This window comes from Sapajus apella, unplaced genomic scaffold (assembly GCF_009761245.1).
Source record: "Sapajus apella isolate SASKATOON/1434 unplaced genomic scaffold, GSC_monkey_1.0 scaffold11, whole genome shotgun sequence".
NCBI classification, from domain to species: Eukaryota; Metazoa; Chordata; class Mammalia; order Primates; family Cebidae; genus Sapajus; species Sapajus apella.
The window spans coordinates 33,625,296-33,647,605 of NW_022436951.1; the positions used below are offsets into that span (position 1 = coordinate 33,625,296).

A 22,310-nucleotide genomic window follows, 5' to 3' on the forward strand; every position below is an offset into this window, starting at 1 on the left:
AATACCCCAAGGCCAACTGGGCCAAAAGCTTTTATTACGGTGCAAGGAGGATCTTGAATAAGGCATATGAGGGGAGCAGGTAAACACTTCCCCAGGCTTCTCTACTACATCGTAGAGTGTGTGTAAACTGTGTCGTCTCTCCACATTTGCAGGAGCCACCGTTTGTTCTCAGGATCACTCATACCCATGCATTCTAGATCCTTGGAGCATAGGGCAGGGATCATGGCAGATTGCCAAAGTTTTTTAAGTAAGTCTCAGATTTGACATTATAAAAATAAGTTATTCTTATTCGCATACTAGCTGTATTAGCAACAAAAGACTGAAATTAGAAAATATATGAAAATGTATATTTAAACAGTAAGTGAGAATACAAATTATATGACTCTTTTCGATTATTTTTTTTTTTCAGTACTGACATATGCAGCTACATCCAGGTCTCTTCATGTCAAATGCACCAATAAAGTCTTGATCAGCAGAAGAGGATTCTCTTTGTCACTCATCAGAAAATTTCCAGAAAAGGCAATTATGACGGTGACATAATTTAGATGAAAGATTTTGCTGATGTTGCAAAGCTTAGATTCTTTGCAAAACATTCATTCAACACACTTTTTGTTAAGTACTAACAGCATACTAGAAGCTGTTACATGTAAATGGGAATAAGTAGAGTTTCACACCTCAAATCATGCACAGTCTATTAAAATACATGAACTATCATTCATGCCTTGATGCGAAAATCTACACAAAACAGTGAAAGGCACAAAACAAAGGTTTACTTCTTCTCGCAGCCAAGTAAGTGAAACCATAAATTATCTGTAATATTATTCTTTGATATACTGTCTGGTGTTAAATTTATAGTGATCTTGATATGCTGCTAGGAGTTCATCAAGGAAAAGCCATTAGTTTATCTTTTTTTGTTAAGCTAAAAAGGATTCTTGGCCACTACATTTTCTCCCTAATATATAGAATAATTTTCTTGTAGACAGAATCACTCCTTCAATTTTGTACATCTACATTTATGACCTATATTGCTACAAGAAAAAAAGAAGCTAATCACTTTATAAGTAAATATACTTTCTGCTATATACCTCAGTGATAGAGTAAATGGATTCAGTCTTTGTGATAGAAAATTTAGAACAGGAGTCAAAAGTTTTATTAATGTGAAGAGATCTACTCAAAGACTGCTGTCCTAGGATTTTATGCCAAAGGTATAGTTGAAACCAAAATAGTAGGCAATTCATGCTTGAGAGGCCAGAACCCTCCAGAGCAGAGCAACACTGAGCAGAGTAAGCTTGTGCTTTGCTGTGTGCCCCTCTATGCAGAGGTATGTTGTAATCTGTGATGTAATTCCTGAACATGTGGTAAAAGAATATGCAACCACAAGCCATATAATGATAATAAAAGAACTAAGGCAAAATGAACCAAAAGAGGAAACAGTCACAAAAAATCCATCAAATGTTACATAAAACTAAACAACATAGCAAAATGATCGATACAGATCTTTTTCAAAAAACTGGGTTGGAACAACAGGCTATGCTTACGTGCGGTAACGGGGATGAGCAACCAGTCGAACAACATTCATTTACGTTAAGTGGATCAAGAACCTAAATATAAATGTAAAACCTTAAATTACAAGACTTCCATAAGACAAACTGTGACCTCGAGGCACACAGATTTTCTCAGAATCCATAAATTACAAACAGTAAAAGAAATGCATAAAAATGTGTGCACTTTTCATGAATGTTCATTGCAGCACTGTTTACAATAGCAAAGACCTGGAACCAACCCAAATGCCCATCGACGATAGACTGGACAGGGAAAATGTGGCACATATACACCATGGAATAGTATGCAGCCATCAAAAACAATGAGTTTGGGTCCTTTGTAGGGACATGGATGAACCTGGAAACCATCATTCTCAGCAAACTGACAGAAGAGCAGAAGATCAAACACCGCATGTTCTCACTCATAGGTGGGTATTGAACAATGAGAACACATGGACACAGGGAGGGGAGCACTACACACTGGGGTTTGTTGGGGGGAAATAGGGGAGGGATGGTGTGGGGTGGGGAGCTGGGGAGAGATAGCAAGGGGAGAGGTGCCAGATGTAGGCGATGGGGAGGAAGGCAGCAAATCACTCTGCCACGTGTGTACCTATGCAACAATCTTGCATGTTCTTCACATGTACCCCAAAACCTAAATTGTAATAAAATAAACTAAAAAGAATGTGTGCCCTTTTAAAGATAACAAAAGTAAAAAGAGAGGCTGTACCACCAGCTAAAATATCCAGAATATATAGCATTCAGAATATATGTAGTATCAAGAATAATAGAAAACTTTTACTATTCAATAATGAGAAGAAAAAACTTAAAATGAGAAAAACTGATGCCAATTTAAAATGTCCATTATTAAAAAAAAACAGGAGACAACAGATGCTTGAGAGGATTCTGAGAAATATTAACACTTTTACACTGTTGGTGGAAGTGTAAATTAGTTCAACCATTGTGGAAGAGATTGTGGCGATTCCTCAAGGATCTGGAAATGAAATACCATTTGACCCAGCAATCCCGTTACTGAGTATATACCCAAAGGATTATAAATCATTCTATTATAAAGACACATGCACCGTATGTTTACTGCGGCACTGTTAGCAATAGCAAAGACTTGGAACCAACCCAAATGCCCATTGATGATAGACTGGATAAAGAAAATGTGGCCCATATACACCATGGAATACTATGCAGCCATAAAAAGGGATGAGTTCATGTCCTTTGTGGGAACATGGATGAAACTGGAAACTCATTCTCAGCAAACTGACAGGAGAAGTGAAAAGCAAACACCGCATGTTCTCACTCTTAGGTGGGTGTTGAACAATGAGAACACATGGACACAGGGAGAGGAATATCACACACCAGGGCCTATCGTGGGGAAGGGGCTAAGGGGTGGATAGCAGGGATTAGGGGGTTAGGGGAGGGATAACATTAGGAGAAATACCTAATGTAGATGACAGGTGGATGGATGCAGCAAACCACCATGGCACATGTATACCTATGTAACAAAACTGTAAGCATACCCCAGAACTTAAAGTATTCCCCAGAACTTAAAGTATAATAATAATAAGAAAGACACATTAGAGGAGATATATATGAATAGTCAACAGGGACATGAAAAGATACTGTACCTTATTAGCTATTAAGAAAATACAAATCAATTAGAAAAAAATAGCACTAAATGCATGTATTGAGCAAAGAAACACTGAAAATATATTCATTATATACAAGACTGAAGGACTTTGGCATAAACAATAAAAATTGCCCCAAAATGCGTGAGAAATGGATTATGAAATATGACAGCTTGAACCTAAAAGCAATCAATCCATCAGGTCAAAGATAGAGAAATGTTTGATGTCTGATTAAGAGAAAAAGGGGCTGGTGCAAATAGATAGCATGGGACAGAAGCGCCATGAAGGGACCCTAACAGCTCTAAGTGAACAATTATTCCAGGATGGGCAATCTTCTGTCACCTTGATGCACATTAACTCATTGAATCCTTAAAAAAATCCTACAAGGCATACCGTTATGAGTTACATATTAAAACTAAAAAAAAGAGAAAATTCAGAAATGGTGGAGGCTGAAGCAAAGCCTCTGGTTCCAGTGCCTAAGATTGTAGCTACCCCAGAGGGGATGAAAACAGTCATGTGAGCATATAAAGTGCTAGTATAGTAGAATGAACCACTTCAACCCTTTTTTTAAAAAAAAATAGAGTTTAACATAGCTATATCTCTACTAAATTTCTAAGAAAATTATTTATAGTACAATTAATGGGATAAATTTTAAAATGTAACATGAAATTCACATGATCAACATTTAGTTTGATGTATATGCCCATTTTTGTGAATTTAGCTAAGCAATGAGATGACTGGTACCACTCTTGCTACTAATGTTACTATTGTTGCTACTGCTGCTGCAATTACTATCATTACTATTACCACTATCCTTACCACTGTTTCTATTACTACTACTTTTTGTAGTAGTAATATTAGTAATTATAGTAGTAATAGTAGTATTGTTACTACTATTATTACTGCTACTGCTACACCTGCTACTGCTATCCCCACTATTAGTACTACTATTGTTCCTGCTGACACTACTGTCCTCACTATAATGACTATCCCATTACTCCTGCTGCTATTGTTATTGCCAATATCACTACTACTGCTACTACTGCGAATCTGTTACTACTGTCCCTACCACCACCACCGCCACCATTATCACAGGAGCCCTCCTTATCTGCAGTTTTGCTTTCCTTGGTTCCAGTTACCAGCGGCTCACAGTGGCCCAACAGAAAGTCCAGAAATAAACAATTTCTAAGTATTAAATTGCATTCTGAAATCTTACACTATTCAACCCCTCAGGGACCTGAACAGCAAATCCAAACTGTCTACTCTGCCTGCCGGTTAGTCACTTAGTAGCCCTCTGTGTTATCGAATCGACTGTGGCAGAATCTCAGGGCTTCAAGCAACCCTTGTTTTATTTAATAATGGCCCCAAGGCACAATTATAGTGATATGGTGACAACATGGGATATATTATAGAGAAGCCCTAAAGTGCTTTATGTGAAAAGGGGAATGTTCTCAACTTAGGAAAGAAAAAACTTACAGGCTGTGATTCAAAGATCCATGGTAAGAATGAATCTTCTATCTGTGAAATTGTGAACAGTATATTGGTATAATTCTTCTGTTTTATTATTAGATATTATTTTTCATCTTTTATTGTACCTAATTCATAGATTAAACTTTATCAAAGTTTTGTATACATGGGAAATAAAACCCTCTGCAATGTATAGACAGTTTAGTACTACGATCCATGATTTTAGGCATGCATTGGGGTCTGAAATGTATCCCCCATGAATAAGTAGGACAACTGTATTACTAATTAGTATAATAATTATAAAAACAGACAGGTTGTAGTGCATACTATGTGCCAGACCCAATTTGCTTTACACATATTAACCGATTTAATCCTACAGAAATTCTAGGAAGTAGATACTATAAGTCATTGCAATTCTTTTAGAGCATAACAAACATAGAAACCTGTTAATGGCTGCTATGGGCTACTAAAATGCAATTCTCCATTCAGGAACAAGGAAAACTACACAATCTAGACATTTGACAAGTCACAATACTAGTTGCAACTAGTGGGCTGCAAGATGTGACATTTGGTTGGCATGACCTCCATCGGTGTGAGATCTTCATGCAGTCTCTTCTGCCCAAGTGACTGTGAAGTTCCCACATTCCAACATTGCAGCCAGAAATGGTGATTCTTTGCACTAAAGTCCTTGCGTGATTTTGTGGAAGACAGCTCCCAGTCTACCAGCTTTGCATCTATGCCATCGCCCCAAAATAGACCTTTAGTTAAAAATTGAGAGTTAGGTGTTTGTTCATTACTTGAGCGCAATCTAGTTTATCCAGACTAAGATAAGCTAGTTTCTGGATCTGGATTTACATCATGGAAAAGAAAGTCATTGAGCAATTTATGAATATTAATACTAGTGTCTGAAACATCTCTAAAATTGAATCTAGCAGGTTCTTAGAAAAGATACTACATAATGACTAAGTAGTGTTAATTTCAGAATCACAATAATTCAATAACAATAACTTTTCTAATGTGAGGCAGTATTTTATAGTTTATGTGAAAAAAGCATTTCTTAGAACTTTACACCTGGCCGAGCACAGTGGCTTGTGCCTGTAAGGCCTGTACTTTGGGAGGCCAAGGTGGGCGTTTCTCTTGAGGTCAGGAGTTTGAGATCAACCTGGCTAACATGGTTAAACCCCATCTCTACTGAAAATACAAAAATTAGTCGGGTGTGATGGTAGGTGCCTATAATCCCAGCTACTCAGGAGGCTGAGACAGGAGAATTGCTTGATTTCGATCACACCACTGTACCCCAGCCTGGGTGACAGAGTGAGACTCCATCTAAAAAACAAACGAACAAAAAATGAAAACAAACATAGTTTGAACAAAACATACTATCTCATTTCTTGGACCACCACTGTCTGAAATAAGGCCTTTCAGCATCCTTGTACTAAAATAGTAATGAGGGCATCTTTTAAAAGATGTTTTCCCAAAGGAATTAGAGCTTGAATTGACATCAATAGAGAGATAAGTTGATCTCATAGATTTTATCAGTATAATTTTATTCTCCAAAGTGTTTGGCTTTTCCAACTAGAGTAGTCAATGTCACAAAAGTCTAATTCATGTTAAATATCATCCTTCAGTTTGAGTGTCCAGGATGAAGTTGAATAAGAAGTCAGGAAAAATGAGTTACTGTATAGCACTTGAAATCTGTTTTTGTTTATCACAAGTGTATATATCATTTTATCTAAAATTTTTTGGTGTTTAATAAGTAGAAATATATATAAAGCAAAAGCAAGACAAATACTGGTTTTCATGTTATGCTATGTTATGTGAAGACTCTGATAACACTAGGAATTAAGCAGTATAATTTATTTGATCACTATTGTAATAATTTTCAAAAATTCAATAGGGTCCTAATTATAAATTCTATAATAAAACCTATTCCTTACATTTACAGATGATTCATACATATGCAGTTGGTTCCAACTCTACATATGTGTGAATCTATTTCCTGGCAATAGAAAATATAATACATACAGAAAATTCATGTATTATAGATGGATGACTTTAGAGGTATAGTCAAACACTGCAACAATGTTTTGGTCAATGATGGACCCCATATATCATGGTGGCTCTATAAGCTTATAATGAAGTTAAAAAATTTCCGTTGCCTAATGATGTCGTAGCTGTCATGACAATGTTATAATGCAACACATTCACTCATGTGGTTGTGGTGATGCTAGCGTAAAAAAATCTGCTGCACTGTCAGTCATATAAAAGTATAGCACATGCAATCATATGCAGTATGTAAAAATTTTTGAAGAAAATATTGAGAAGGTCTGTGGATATCAGATGACTGCAGGGAACCATAGGTATCTCAAAATCTTCAGGGAACACAGAATTACAAGTAAACAAGAAGCAGACTTATTGTCATGGTATTTTTAGGATAAAGCAACGAAAAACCATGGTGAATGTCAGTTTCATCAGTTTCCAAATGTTAATTTAACTTTTCCCTTTGACACAAAATATTTGCATGGGATGAATAACTCAAGTTGTACTGTTTTGAGTGTTTTCCTTGCTTTATTTTAATGGCAGATTTAATGCACTAATAATGAATTTATGGCAGAATCATGTGGGGAAAAACATGCTAGCAAATAACGAGTAATCTACAATGTTGTTAGGAAGCGCATTATTACCTCCTCTGCAAGCACATCCATTTTAAAGAGCTTCACATTTCATTAAGATGATGAAGTGCATCATAAGCCATTTATTGGGAAATCATCAGCTATTAAGAAAATTAAGTTCTACGAGTTGTTGACAATTTATAACTATTTAATAGTCCAATCACTATAAGCTTTATATTGTGCATAAAAATAGATATGGGTATTTTAATAAATCTTATGAATAGATATGCAACTTTGGAAATAAATCTGTTTGCTAAGATTGTTGTGTTAAATTATTAATGGTACAAATATATTGTAAATCACTGATAATGTACTTTACATTGCTGGATGATCAATAGATCCATAGACTGCTAACAAAAGGGTGTGCAAGCAAAACGCATTGATATCGTATACCATCCTTAGTGCGTTACCATTTTTGGCGACCCTGATATGTGAGGTCTAAGGTTCCTAAAAAAAACGTTAAAACAAAGACATGATTTGTTAAGCCACAATTTGTATGACCAATAGGTCTGATGACCAGGTTTACAAACCCAGGTGTGCAAAAATCTCTGCCTATAATAAAATGATTTTTCAGGGACCTTAACATTCTCTAAACATATATTTGAGTTACTCTTTTAAGAACTTTAGTGAATAAAACCTGTTGTTTTTTTTAACATTGTTTTAATTTTCACTTAGAAAAGTGTCTTTATCTCATTTTCTTTGATCCGTATGAAGAAAAGTACTATCGGCAGGGCTTCTTCTGCTAGAAATGTTGATGGGATGGGCTGATGCTGCAATCCTACCTTCCATTCTGTGTACTGTTGGAAGATTGATGCTAAAGGTGGTAGCATAGATAGAAAACAGAAGTGCATCTGAATCTTTTCCATTTTGTGGAATTGCTATCGGAACCTGGACAGCCAACTCTCATACCTCATTTAAGTAAGAGAATGAATCCTTAAGAAGGATAAACCTCTGAAGTCAGGTTTTTGTTACTGGGAGCTGAAAGAAAGTGCAGACTGATAGAGAAAGGTCAGAATGCTACATACATAAATTCTTATAAACTATGATTACGACTGAGATAGACTAAAGATATTTTTTCAATTTGAAAAGAAAAGGGAGGGATAATTGGAAGCCAATCAAATAGGATTTTGTAAATCACTGGCATAATGTGACCATAAGTCACTGAAGTCATCAAACTAAAATATTACCTTGCTGAAGATAAAACGTCATGACAAGAAAACCTTGAATAAGTATTCCTAAAAATCACCTTTCCTCTGAATTTATAGAGTACAGTGCATTTGGCAGTTAGTTTCCCTACGTTATATTGAGAAACTATATCTTTTCACAGAAGTCCAACACATTATTAATAGTAAATTAAAATGTTACTTCATGAGAAATATACATGAAAAAGACTTTGGTATTAATAATCCTTTGCGACTGTTCAGTGTGTTAGATGATAATGTTATGAATGTTTATTTTCTTACCCAGACATATAGTCTAATTAACATTATGGGCATTGAGGAGCATTTGGGTTGGTTCCAAGTCTTCGCTATTGTAAACAGTGCCACAATAAACATATGTGTGCATGTATCTTCATAATTGAATGTTTTATACTCCTTTGGGTATACACGCAGTAATGGGATTGCTGGGCCAAATGCTATTTCTATTTCTAGATCTTTGAGGAATCACCACACTGTCTTCCACAATGGTTGAACTAATTTACACTCCTACCAACAGTGTAAAAGTATTCCTATTTCTCCACATCCTCTCCAGCTTCTGTTGTCTCTTGATATTTAATAATTGTCATTCTAACTGGCATAAAATCGTATCTCAATGTGGTTTTGATTTGCATTTCTCTAATGACCAGTGATGATGAGCTTTCTTTCATATGTTTATTGGCTGCAAAAAGACTTCTTATGAGACGTGTCTGTTCATGTCCTTCACCCACTTTTTGATGGGGGTTGTTTTTTTTTGGTAAATTTGTTTAAGTTCTTTATAGATTCTGTTTATTAGCACTTTGTCAGACGGGTAAATTGCAAAATTTTTTTTGCATCCCATTCTGTTGGTTATCGATTCACTCTAATAATAGTTTCTTTTGCTGTGCAGAAGCTCTTAAGTTTAATTAGATCCCTTTTCTCTATGTTGGCTTTTGTGGCCGTTGCTATTGATGTTTTACTCCCAAAGTCCTTAATCATACCTATATCCTGAATGGTATTGCCTAGGTTTTCCTCTAGGGTTTTTATGGTGTTAGGTCTTGTGTTTAAATCTTTAATCCATTTGTAGTTAATTTTTGTATAAGGTATAATGAAGGGATCCAGTCTAGCTTTCTGCTTATGGCTAGCCAGTTTTCCCAACACCATTTATTAAATAGGGAATCCTTTCCCCATTGCTTTTTTTTTGTCAGGTTTGTCAAAGATCAGATGGTTGAAGATGTGTGGTACTTCTTCTGAGGCTTCTGTTCCATTCCATTGGTCTATATCTCTGTTTTTGTGCCAGTGCCATGCTGTTTTGATTACTGTAGCTTTGTAATGTAGTTTGAAGTCAGATAGCGTGTTGCCTCCAGCTTTGCTCTTTTTCCTTAGGATTGTCTTGGCTATGCAGGCTGGCTTTTGGTTCCATATAAAGTTTAAGGTTTTTTTTTTCCAATTCTCTGAAGAAAGTCAATGGTAGCTTGATGGGAATGGCATTGAATTGATAAATTACTTTGGCCAGTATGGCCATTTTCATGATATTGATTCTTCCTAATCATGAGTATGGAATGTTTTTCCATCTGTTTGTGTCCTCTCCTATTTCCTTGAGCAGAGATTTGTAATTTTTCTTAAAGAAATCCTTCACATCCCTTGTTAGTTGTATTCCTAGGTATTTTATTCCCTTTGTAGCAACTGTGAATTGGAGTTCACTCATGATTTGGCTCTCTGTTTGTCTGTTATTGGTGTATAGGAATGCTTGTAATTTTTGCATATTGATTTTGTAACGTGAGACTTTGCTGAAGTTGCTTATTAGCTTAAGGAGATTTGGGCTGAGACTATGGGGTGTTCTAAATATACAATCATGTCATCTGCATATAGAAGCAATTTGATTTCCTTTTTGCCTAATTGAATACCCTTTATTTCTTTTTCTTTCCTGATTGCCCTGGCCAGAACTTCCAATACTATGTTGAATAGGAGTGGTGAGAGTGGGGAACCTTGTCTTGTGCCCATTTTTAAAGGGAATACTTACTGTTTTTGCCTGTTCAGTATGATATAGGCTGTGGATTTGTTGTAACTAGCTTTTATTATTTTGAGATATGTTCCATCTATACCTAGTTTATTGAGAGCTTTTCTCATAAAGGGCTGTTGAATTTTGTCTAAGGCCTTCTCTGTATCTATTGACATAATCATGTGGTTTTTGGCTTTGGTTCTGCTTATGTGATAGATTATGCTTACAAATTTGCATATGTTGAACCAGCCTTGCATCCCAGGGAAGAAGCCCAGTTGATCGTGATGGCTTTTTGATATGTTGTTGGATTTGGTTTGCCAGTATTTTATTGAAGATTTTTGCATTTATGTTCATCATGGATATTGGCCTGAAATTGTCTTTTTTAGTTGTGTCTCTGCTAGGTTTTGGTATGAGGATGATATCGATCTCATAAAATGAGTTAGGGAGGATTCCCTCTTTTTGTATTGTTTGAAATAGTTTCAGAAAGAATGGTACCAGCTCCTCTTTGTACCCCTTGGAGAATTCAGCAGTGAACCCGTCTACTCCTGGACTTTATTTGGTTGGTGGCTATTAATTGCTTCCTCAACTTCAACACTTGTTATTGGTCTATTAAAGGATTTAACTTCTCCCTGGTTTAGTCTTTGGAGTGTGTAGGTGTCCAGAAATTTATCCATTTCTTCTTGATTTACTGGTCTACGTGCATACAGGTGTTTGTAGTAATCTCTGATGGTAGTTTGTATTTCTGGGAATCTGTGGTGATATCTCCTTTATCATTTTTTATTGCACCCAGTTTATTCTTCTTTCTATTCTTTTTCATTAGTATGGCTAGCAGTCTGTCTATTTTGTTGATCTTTTCAAAAAACCAGCTCCTGGATTCATTGATTTTTGAAGGATTTTTGTGTGTCTCTATCTCCTTCTGGCTCTGCTCTGATCTTAGTTATTACTTGTCTTCTTCTAGCTTTTTAGTTTTTTGATCTTGCTCCTCTAGTTCTTTTAATTGTGATATTAGTGTGTTGATTTTAGATCTTTCCTTGATTCCCATGTGAGCATTTAGTGCTATAAATTTTCCTCTAGATACTGCTTTAAAAGTGTCCCAGAGATTCTGATATGTTGTGTCTTCATTCCATTGATTTCAAATAACATCTTTATTTCTTCCTTCATTTCATTACAGGTATTGATCGACCTATGACCTATGCAACTTATGACCATTCGACTTTATGACCGCAATCGCTAGCCATGACTGCTCCGCATCTGGCAGTGCAAACGTTGCCCAGCTGGGCGTACGACAGTGCAGACCAGCTTCTGGCAGCACTACCATCTCCGCATGCGCCATTTCAACTGTTATCCCAGACTCGGTACAGCAATTTGTGTTTTGTGTCTTGGATATTTTTCATCAAACCCCTCCCAATAAACTTCTTATACATTTCAAAGCAATGGACCCAAACATTGAATGATTTGCAAGGATTGAACGGATGGTGCACAATGTGTTTTGTCCGTATCGTGAAATTTATGAAGAAAAAAAGAAACATACAATTCAGACAAAGGTCACCATGTTTATGAAAAAACCAACTCCGGTAACCCCAACTGCTGCCTCAGATGACGACATCAACGATCCGCAGCCAAGCACCAGCGGCCAATAAAATGTTTTGTACATGTTTATTTTGATAAGTTTTGCGATTGGGAAAATGTTTCCTATGGTATTTTTTACACCTGTATTTTGTATTTTTATATGCACCTGTATTTTGTAATTTTGTATGTTTTGCAAATATTAAACCAGTTGTACTGGTAATGCAGTGTTTTACTTAAACCTAACGAATGTAAAAATAAGAAACAAAATGGTGTAGATATGATAGAAATGGCATAAAATGAACAAAGAAAATTATGATATATAACAATAATGAAAGAAAGTTATGATAAAATATGACTTAAAGATTTTTATAACATCATTTCACAGTACTGTACATATAGCCTACTCAACTTACGACCAAATCGTGTTAAGACCGGTCTGTCGGAGCCAATCGTGGTCGTAAGTCGAGCATTAACTGTATTTATCCAGTAGTCATTCAGGAGCAGATTGTTCAATTTCCATGTAGTTTTGCAGTTTTGAGTTTCTTAATCCTGAGTTCTAATTTGATTGCACTGTGGTCTGAGAGACTGTTTGTTATGATTTCCACTCTTTTCCATTTGCTGAGGAGTGATTTACTTCCAATTATGTGGTCAATTTTAGAGTAAGTGTGATGTGATGATGAGAAGAATGTATATTCTGTGGCTGTGGGGTGGAGAGCTCTGTAGATGTCTACTAGGTCCACTTGGTCCAGATCTGAGTTCAAGTCCTGGATATCCTTGTTTATTTTCTGTCTTGTCGATCTGTCTAATATTTACAGTGGAGTGTTAAAGTCTCCCACTATTATTGTGTGGGAGTCCAAGTGTCTTTGTAGGTCATTAAGAACTTGCTTTATGTATCTGGGTGCTCCTGTATTGGGTGCATAAATATTTAGGATAGTTAGTTCTTCCTGTTGCATTTTCGCTTTACCATTATGTAACGGGTACCATTGCACCCTTTACCATTACCTTCTTTGTCCTTTTTGATCTTTGTTGGTTTAAAATCTGTTTTATCAGAGACTAGGATTGCAGCCCCTGCTTTTTTTTGCTCTCCATTTGCTTGGTAAATCTTCCTCCATTCCTTTATTTTGAGCCTGTGTTTGCATGTGAGATGGGTCTCCTGAATACAGTGCACCAATGGGTCTTGCCTTTTTATCCAATTTGCCAGTCTATGTCTTTTAATTGGGGCTTTTAGCCCATTCACATTTCAGGTTAGTATTGTTATGTGTGAACTTGATCCTGCCATTTTGATGCTTGCTGGTTGTTTTACCTCTTAATTGATGCAGTTTCTTCACAGTGTCGATGGTCTTTACCATTTGGTATGATTTTGCAGTGGCTGGTACTGGTTTTCCTTTCCATGTTTAGTGCCTCCTTCAGGAGCTCTTGTAAGGCAGGCCTGGTAGTGATGAAATCTTTCAGCAGTTGCTTGTCTGTAAGAAATTTTATTTCTCCTTCACTTATGAAGTCTAGTTTGGCTGAATATGAAATCTGAGTTTAAAATTATTTTCTTTAAGAATGTTGAATATTGGCCCCCACTCTCTTCTGGCTTGTAGGGTTTCTGCCAAGAGATCCACTGTGAGTCTGATGGGCTTCTCTTTGTGGGTAACCCAATCTTTCTCTCCGGCTGCTCTTAGAATTTTTTCCTTCATTTCAACCCCAGTAAATCTGATGACTATGTGCCTTCCAGTTCCTCTTTTTAAGGAATTTCTTTGTGGTATTCTCTGTATTTCCTGGATTTGAATGTTGGCCTGCATTGCTAGGTTGGGGAAGTTCTCCTGGATGATAGCCTGAAGAGTATTTTACCTTGATTTCATTTTTCCCGTCACATTCAGGTACACCAATCAAATGTAGATTTGGTATTTTCACATAATCCCATTTTTCTTGGAGGTTTTGGTTATTTCTTTTCACTATTTTTTCTCTAATCTCACCTTCTTGCTTTATTTCATTGAGTTGATCTTCAATCTCTATTATCCTTTCTTCCACTTGATCGATTCAGCTATTGAAACTTGTGTATGCTTCACAAAGTTCTTGTGCTGTGTTTTTCTTCTCTACACTGCTTATTCTAGTTAGCATATTGTCAAACCTTTGTTCAATGTTCTTAGTTTCTTGGCACTGGGTTAGAACATTCTCCTTTAGCTGTGAGAAGTTTGTTATTACCCACTTTCTGAAGCCTGCTTCTGTCAATTCATCAAACTAATTCTCCATCCAGTTTTATTCCCTTGCTCGCAAAGAATTATGATCCCTTGGAGGAGGAGAAGAGTTTTGGTTTTTGTTGATTTCAGCCTTTTTTGCACAGATTTCTTCCCTTTTTTGTGGATTTATCTACCTTGGGCCTTTGAAGTTGGAGACTTTTGGATGGGATCTCTGAGTGGACATCCTTTCTGTTGATGTTGAAGCTATTTCTTTCTCTTTTTAAATTTTCCTTCTAATAGTCATGCCCCTCTGCTGCAGGTCTGCTGGAGGTCCACTTCAGATCCTGCTTGCCTGGGAATCACTTGCAGATGTTGCAGAACAGCAAAGATTGCTGCCTGTTCCTTCCTCTGGTAGCTTCATCCCCGAAAAGTACCTGCCAGATGTCAGCCAGAGCTCTCCTGTATGTGGTGTGTATTAGTCAGGATAAACGGGGTTCAGGGAGCCACTTGAGGAGGCAGTTTGCTCCTTATCAAAGTTCTAGTGCTGTGCTGTGGGCTCCATTGGTCCCTTCAGAGCTGCCAGGCAGGGATGTTTAACGCTGCTGAAGCCAGACCCACACTGCCCCTTTTCTCAGGTGCTCTGTCCCAGGAAGGTGGGGGCTTTATTTATAAGTCCCTGACAGGCTGCTGCCTTTTTTTCAGAGATACACTGCCAGCAAGAAGAAAGTCTAGTCACAGTCTGCCTGTAAAGGCTTTGCTGAGCTGCTGCCTCATTGGGTTGCTGTGTAAATGCCCCAGGGGCTGTGTTTACAGAGGTGAGTTTAGAATCGCCTACCCCAGCCTCAGTAATGGTGGACGCCCCTCCCCCTACTGAGGCCAAACGTCCCAGGTCGAGCTTGGACTGCTGTGTTGGGTGTGAGAATTTCAAGACTGTGGATCTTAACTTGCTGATTTTCATGGTGGTGGGACCCACCAAGCCAGATCACTTGGCTCCTTGGCTCCAGCCCCCTTGTTTTCAGGGGAATGAGTGGGTCTGCCTCGCTGTCATTTCAGGTGCCACTGGGGTATGAGAAAGAAAGAAAGAAAAAAACTGCTGCAGCTACCACGACCACCCAGTTTTGTGCTGGAAACCCGTGTCGCTGGTGTTGTAGTCACCGGAGGCAATATCCTGGTCTGCGGGTTGTGAAGACCATGGGAAAAGGGCAGTATCTGAGCCAGAGTGCCAGAGTGTCTGGAAAAGTCTGTTTAGGCTTTTCTTGGCTAGGAGAGGGAGTTCTCCAGCCCCCTTTACTTCCTGGGTGGGCAACAAGCCACCCTGCTTTGATTTGCCCTCCTTGTGCTACTCCCACTGTCTAACCAGTCCCAATGAGATGAACCTGGTACCTCAGTTGGAAATGTGAAGATCAGTTGCCTTCTGGATTGCTCTTGCTGGGAACTGGGGATAGGAGCTGTTCCCATTTGGCCATCTTGGCTGAAGTCCTCTGGAAATTTTTTAAAGATACATATTAAAATGAAATAAGGAGAAAAAAATTAAGCTTTATGAAAGAACATATCTACATCTGAACACAAAAGCTGGCTCTGTCATAAGAGCAGTAAGATATTTAATTAATTATTTATTATTCATTTAATTTATTTTTGAAACGGAGCCTTGGTCTGTCGCCAGGCTGGAGTGTAGTGGCATGATCTTGGCTCATCGCAACCTCCATCTCCTGGTTCAAGCAATTCTCTTGCCTCAGCCTCCTGAGTGGCTGGGACTACAAGCATGTGCCACCATACCTGACTAATTTTTTGTATTTTAGTTGAGACAGAGTTTCACCGTGGCCAGGGTGGTCTCGATATCCTGACCTCATGATCTGCCCACCTCAGCCTCCCAAAGTGCTGGGATTACAGATGTACAACTCCACACCCAGCCGATATTTAATTAATTTTTACTCTTCTGGGGTGATCCCTCAAAATCAAGTAATTGTTGGATTCAGTTTTAAATATTTTTAAATAAAGCTTGTTTAAGAAGAGGCTATTTAATGGGAAAAAATCCTTGCAAACTATGAATCTGACAAAGATCTAATATCCAGAATTTATAAAGACATAAACAAGTTTATAAGCCAAAGAAAAACAATTCCATTAAAAAATGGGCAAAGGACTTGCATATGAAAACATGCTCAACATCGTTAATCATTAGACAAATGTAAAAATCACAATGAGATACCATCTTACACTAGTCAGAATAGCTATTATTAAAAAGTCAAAAAATAACAGATGCTGGTGAGATTGTACAGAAAAGGGAATGGTTATATACTGCTGGCGGGAATGTAAACAAGTTCAGCCGTTGTAGAAAGCAGCTTGGTGATTTCTCAAAGAACTTTAAAAAATACCATTTAATCCAGCAATCCCATTATTGGGTATATACTTAAAGTAACAATAAATAGTTCTACCATGAAGACAGATGCACGCATGTATTAATCACAACACTATTCACAATAGCAAACACATGGAATCAACCTAAATGCCCATTAATGGTTGGCTACATAAAAGAAAGGTGGTAAATATACACTGTAACATAGCTAGCCTCAAGTTAGAACCTGAGCAATGCCATTTTATACAAGACAAAGCTGTTTTCCAAAATTAAGTTGTAATGGCTGCCCCATTCTCCTCACAATAACTGCTGGCCTTGGCTTCTGTAAATAAAACTGCTAGTTTGCTCTGCGAAATAACTACTATGTAAAGCTGCTTAAACTTTGCTTATCAGTAACTGCTCTCTGTGGCCCTAATGTGACAGGCAAGCAGTCCTAACCCACACCATCTTGGCTCCTACGATTTGTAATAAGTAACTAAGGTCTGTGATTTCCTTCCATCTTACCCAGATAATGGGTAAACAAATGTTTATCTTGACTTCTGTAAACCACTTAAGTAACAAACAGAATGACAAAAGTCCCCTGGCCCTTGGAATATCCGGAGCCCTTATCTCCACCCAGGAGGTGATTTACAGAATCCACTAGCCCTCAGAATGTCTAAAGCCTTTTCATCCCATCCCTGCTCTTCACCCCCACTCCCAAGGTGGTTTTTCAGGTATAAGAAGTCTTGGCACCCTCCTTTTGACGCCACAGGTTGGAGGGACGTGAGTCCTCTGTGGTCGCCAGCATAATAAAGACCCTGTAATCTGGCATACTTTTGTCTTGGTGTTAATTTTCTATGCTCGGTCCAGTATGACAACACTATGGAATACCATGCAGGCATGAAAAAGAATGAGATTATGTCCTTTGCAGGAACACAGATGGAGATGAAGACCATTATCCTAAGCAAACTAACACAGAAACAGCACACCAAATACTACACATTCTCACTTGTAAGTGGGAGCTAAATATTGAATACATATAGACACAAAGAAGGGAGCAACAGGCACCAGGGCCTACTTGAGGGTGGAGGGTGAGAGGAGGGTGATGATGGACAAACTACCTGTCCGGTACTATGCTTATTACCTGAGTGATGAAATAATTGGTACATCAAACCCCTGTGACACAGAATTTACCTATATAGCACACCTGCGCATGTGCCCCTGAACATAAAATTTTAAAAATACAAAACATATTACACATACCAGTATACTTTTCAATGGGCAAAACAAATAGAAAACAGTAGATACCATTGTAATTGTTTTTCAATCTAAACATATGGTGATTCCTGTAAACACATTTATTTTGCTGCTATGATGTGATGATGCAAGATAAATCCTTGAAAAGATAATTTTGAATAATAACTAAATTTTAGGTACCTTGCCAAATAGTATAGAATATTAATTCCTTTCAATAGAAACATTTAAGAAATTGTTTGAAACACCTCCAATTGACAAAGCGATAGAAGTTGCCTTACAAAAATAGTACAGTCTAATAAGTTGGAATAATAATCTAATTAGATATTAAAAATTCACTTGTCAAAGAAAACCTGTCATTCAATGAAGTGTTACAGAAGAAAATCTCTTTCCTGGATTTCTTAGAAGACAACAATATTTGGGAGAACAATGACCCACTAATGTATATAAGTTCTGTTTCTGTGACTCTTTCTATAGGATGTACCGCTACTGATAACTCACACCTTGAAGATATTTACTCACTTTCCTTTACAGTGGATGTTGCATGTGCATATATGTGGCTACTGTTACTTACTCTTTAAAATAACATGTAGTTTCCATGAAGACATTTGCCTAATTTGGAGTCAGTGCATGTTGTTCTTGTGTCTACCTTTTGCCCCAGGGCATAAGTATGTAAACCCAGTCCACACAATTGAAAGCATTGAATCCTCTGTGTTTGGTGTTTGATTCAAGGATGGTTCAATCAGGATGAATCAATGAATTGTCTTGGACCTACTACAAAAATAAAATAACCTTCCAATTGGTCTTGAAGCTGAGAATTTGTACCCTGAAGCTGCTAATGTTCAATTCAAGCAAGGAGTCTGGTTGAACTTTGAGCTAATAAACAAATACTAAGAAAAATGAAGCTAAGAAATATTAAGAAAAAAGAAAATATTAACTGCATTTTTAAACTTAAGACATCTGGGCTAAAGCAAACCTCATTTTTAGATGTCTTTATTTCCTACATGAATTAATTTTCCCTGCTGATCCCCCCACCCAAAAAAATCAAGTGGGTTTTTATTGATGGGGCACTGAAGCCATCTGTCCAATAAATCTTGATACCTCTCCTCTTTCCTATCTTGTTTCCATTAATTCCATATTTTCTTTTCTTTTTTTTTTTTTTAAAAAAGAGAGAAAAAAAAAAAAAATAATAAAAAAAAGAAAAAGAAAAAAATGAATAAAGGAAAGGAAGAAAGAGGAAGAATTCCATATTTTCTCCTATTATTTTCTTTCACTGATCTCCTCTCTCCATCTCACTATGCATTGGTAATTCCTAGAACTATAATTTTGATTCATTGTTATTCTCTTTCTATATACCTCCTTGGGCAAGCATGTACATATTAACAGTTTTATCTAACAGTTTGCTGATTATTCTCAAATTTCTAATTTCAGACCTTATCACTTCCTTGAATTTCAGAGTCAAAAATGCAGTTTCCTGTTGGAGCATGACCATTTAGTTGTTGTATAAATACCACAAACTTGATATGTATAAAACAATTACTCAACCTCAGCACTCTTTACACTCTTCAAATAATGTTTTCCTAAATTGTAGCTAATTCATTTATTAACCCAAATCAGAACTGTTGGAATCTTCAATCATTGTATCTCACTATGTTCTCAGTTAATGTCAAATGGATTATAGTATATCGTACTCACTGAGAGGGCTTGTTAAATGGAAATAGCCCCATTCAGGGAGGGGAAGCTTCTTAATCATGCATTTGATCTCATCCCTGTGATATTGGCAAATCACAAAAAATGTGTGGGACCAACAGTTAAACTGATGATTATTGAAGGCAAAGCTAAATTTCATATCGTATGTTAAGGCAAAGGAAATGGATTAACCACCTCCCCCCCACCCAGCTCACAATCAAAATCCTGAAAAGCCACTCCTGAGGAACAGGAAAAATTAGAGTAAAAGCAAGTATTACTAAAACTCAGTTCAGCTTCATATTCTGGTGGAACTGAGTTTATCTTCCCTTGGACGTTCTTACTTAGAAATCTTTTATTTTGAAAAGCTCTGCACTCCTGCCTACAGTTTTTTTATACAGGATGTTCAACACAAAATAAACAAATTTTAAAAATGTGACATGAGAAGAGGAAAAGTTATGCATCAAATAAACAAGAAAGTGGAAATTAGTCCAAAGAACCACATCCTTAGTTGTTCTATACATTGATGTTAGTGCCAAGGACCTAAAAAATCATTATATGATCGAGAAGAAAAATCATTATATGATCAAGAACATTACAAAAATATAAAGTTTTTATAGTTTTAGATTCTGTATTTAAATCTTTAATCCATCTTGAGTTGATTTTTGTATACGATGGAAGGTAGGGGTCCAGTTTCAACCTTCTGCATAGGAAATACTATTCTGGACATCCGTCCTAGAAAAGATATGACAAAGAATCCAAAAGCAATTGCAACAAAAGCAAAAATTGATAAGTGGGAGCTAATTAGACTAAAGAACTTCTGCTCAGCAAAAGAAACTATCAACAGAATAAACAGACAGCCTACAAAATGGGAGAAAATATTTGCAAACTATGTCCAACAAAGGTTTGGTATCAAGAATCCATAAGGAGCTTAAATCAATAAGTAAAAAATAAATATTCCCACTAAAAATGGGCAAAGGATATAAACAGATACTCCATAAAAGAAGACATACACATGGCCAACAAGCATATAAAAATGCTCAGTATCACTAATCATTAGTGATACTGAGCATTTAATCATAGCTATTCTGACTGATGTAACATATTCTCATGTTTGAGATAACATGTTACATCAGTCAGAATAGCTATGATTAAAATGTCAAAAATAACAGATGCTGGTGAGGTTGCAGAGAAAAGGGAACACTTACATACCGTTGGTGGGAATGTAAATTAGTTCAGTCGCTGTAAAAAGCAGTCTGGAGATTTATCAAATATCTTAAAACACAACTACCATTTGACTCAGCGACCCCATCGTTGGGAATATACCCCCCAAAATACAAGTTGTTCTAACATAGAGACACATCCATGCATATGTTCATTGCAGCACTATTCACAATAGCAAAAACATGGAATCAACCTAGATGCCTGTCACTGGTAGGCTGGATTAAAAAATGTGGTACAATACACCGTGGAATACTATGCAGTTATAAAAAAAAAGAACAAGATCATGTCCTTTGTGGGATCATGGATGGAGCTGATAGCTATTATCCTAAACAGACTAACTCAGGAATGGCAAACCTAATACCGCATATTCTCACTTATAAGTGGGAGCTAACCATTGACTACACATGAACACAAAGAAAAGAACAACAGAAATCAGGGCCTGCTGGAGGGTAGAGAGTTGGGAGGAAGGCAAGGATTAAAAAACTACCTACCAGATATAATGCTTATTATCTTGGTGAAAAAACTATCTGTACACCAAACCTTAGACCACAAAATGTACCCATGTAACAAGCCTGCACAGGTACCCCTTGAAACTAAAATAAAGTTGCAAAGGAAAAACAAAAAAAAAGGAGAATACAGAATTTGTTTAAAAAAAAACAAGAAGAATACATACCTTATAAATCAGTTGACAGGATACTGAAAAGGTGTAAAAATACAATATTGGTAATCCACTCGGTGGATAGGTTTAAGAGTAGATTGGACAAGCAGAAGTTGGGATCATTGAACTAGAAATTAGTTGAATAAAAGTAATCAAATATAATCACAGAGGGAGAAAAAAATGGAAAGATATATCATAGTATTTCAGGACATGGTAAAAAAAAGGCAACTGTGTATACATATATATGTATATATAATTATATATATATATATATATATAAAACTTAATATTGGTACTATTATATAGATATAATAAACATATGTATATAATTTAAAAGTTAAGAGAGAGAATGAGTACAAAGCAAAAATCGATGTTGCAGTGATGAAAAACATCGACTTACACATTTACAAGCCTTGGAGAACTCCAGGAAGGATAAACACAATGAAAACAACACCTAAAAATATTGTAGTGAAACACTAGCCGGGCACGGTGGCTCATGCCTTTCAGCACTTTGGGAAGCCGAGGCAGGCAGATCACTTGAAGCCAGGAGTTCAAGACCAGCCTGGCCAACATGGTGAAACCCTGTCTCTACTAAAAATACAAAAATTAGCCAGGTGTGGTGATACATGCCTGTAATCCCAGCTACTCATGAGTCTGAGGCATGAGAATTGCTTGAACTCAGGAGGTGGAGGTTTCAGTGAGCCAAGATCATGCCATAGCACACAGCCTGAGTGACAAAGAGAGACTGTCTGTGCTTGGGGGTCACTGCAGCTGGGCCACACACACACACGCGCGCACACACACACGCGCACACAAACACACACACACACACACACACACACACACACACACACTGTGGTAAAACATTCAAAATAAAAGACAGAGGTAGATGTCTCAAAGGTAACCAGAAAATAAGAGACACATGATC

The 22,310-nt window shown here is 37.0% G+C and overlaps 1 long non-coding RNA gene across 1 annotated transcript; it reads right to left on the reverse strand.

The window, feature by feature from the left end:
• Positions 1-2,567: 2,567 nt before the first annotated feature.
• Positions 2,568-16,736, reverse strand: LOC116552185. Its single transcript, XR_004269268.1, has 3 exons — positions 16,696-16,736; positions 4,651-4,657; positions 2,568-2,633 (listed from the first exon to the last, which is right to left on the reverse strand). It is a non-coding gene; the product is annotated as an uncharacterized LOC116552185 (long non-coding RNA).
• Positions 16,737-22,310: the final 5,574 nt, after the last annotated feature.